The following is a 1,597-nucleotide window of genomic DNA, read 5'->3' on the forward strand; positions in this document are numbered from 1 at the left end:
GCAAGGTAAAGAGCACAGCATCTCTTCTATAACAGTTCTACCAAAGATATGTAACCTGCATATAATCACAAGAAAATATCAGACAAAAACAAATTAATGGATATTTTAGATGATTAATGTGGCATGATGTCAGCCACTTAAACTCAAATGGTTCTGTGGGGGAAAGTAAAGTTTGTATTCTACTTCTAATATTTCTATGAGTTTTAGATTGTTTCAAAATAAAATAAAATTGTTTTAACAACAAAAATATAGAACTGAATAAGTGAAGATGGGGAATTTATATGTGTTAGAAACAATATAATTTTAAGGAAAAGATGAAAAGAGGAAGATTAGTACTGATTCAGAAACAATTTCTTGTTGGAGAACAAAAATGAAGAACAGAGGAATGTTTTTTGATCTTTATCACCATTTAGATAGAGAATATTGAGAGTAATAGAAATACTGAGGACATAAATTTTAATATATTAAAAATGTATTCTCTTTTGGAGAATTTCAAGGGTCTGAGCAAATTTCTGAAATGCTTTTCATAATATATTTCTGTATACAGATTATGTAAAGAAAGTGGATCTAATTGAATAAATACTCTCTAAGGTTGCCTCCAGTTCTATTCTTTATTTTATTCTGAAGGGAATAGAAGTTCTGCCACAGTGGGATCCTGACTACATTGATTTGCATCTGCTTGTCAAATATTACATTCAATCTGGAAGTTCCTAGATAGTACAAAAAAAAGTGTAATCTTGGCAATTGTGCTATGACACCTGAATGAAAATATGTCTTGAACAAGATTTTAGTATATATCATATATTTTATTTATTCATTTTTTTTGTTTCCTATGTTTGCTTTGTCTGATGCTAACATAATTTTTCTTGTCAAAGGAATGCTAATAATGTTTACATGTATGTTTGTTTATTACTTTTATTATGGAGTTATACTTAGGCATAAGTTTATAATAATATTGAACACATAAAATATTTAGGAAGACATCTATTAAAATTTTGACCATAGGAAAATGATAAATGATAGATAGGTAGGTAGATATCCATATACTAGATCTCTATATAGCAAGGCCTCTATCTAGATATCTATATAATGGTAAATGAAGTATAATAATCTTATTCTCACAGGTTGGCAAAAGAGAAAGAGCTAAATCTGGAGTTAATAACTTATATGCAACTGTGCTCCAAGTATTTTTCAGAGTCCATCGCTTTTACACTCAGCTAATTCCCACATCCCTCAGGTCAGAAATTGATGAACTCTATTTAAGGAAAAATAGTAGTAGGAAGATAAATGAACTTCCCAGCTACCCGAGGCTTTACTAGTCTGTTGCAGTCTTGAAATGCTAGATAATGTTAGGACCTCATGGCATTAGATTGATAAGGATAGTATAAGGTCAGCTCGAAAGAGCTGACAAAATGGATAAAAGAGTGCTCGACTATATTTGAAGAGCAAGATCCTTTTGAGAAAAAATATGAAGCTCCTTAATAGTTAGAAATTTCTATCTCATTTTAAAGTTAGAATTCAAATCAGCAAAAGAAGATCTTATACAATAATTCAAAAATAGAAAATGTGAGGGATAATATATTAGACAAAATTTGTA

Source organism: Pteropus alecto, unplaced genomic scaffold (assembly GCF_000325575.1).
Source record: "Pteropus alecto unplaced genomic scaffold, ASM32557v1 scaffold155, whole genome shotgun sequence".
Classification (NCBI taxonomy): Eukaryota; Metazoa; Chordata; class Mammalia; order Chiroptera; family Pteropodidae; genus Pteropus; species Pteropus alecto.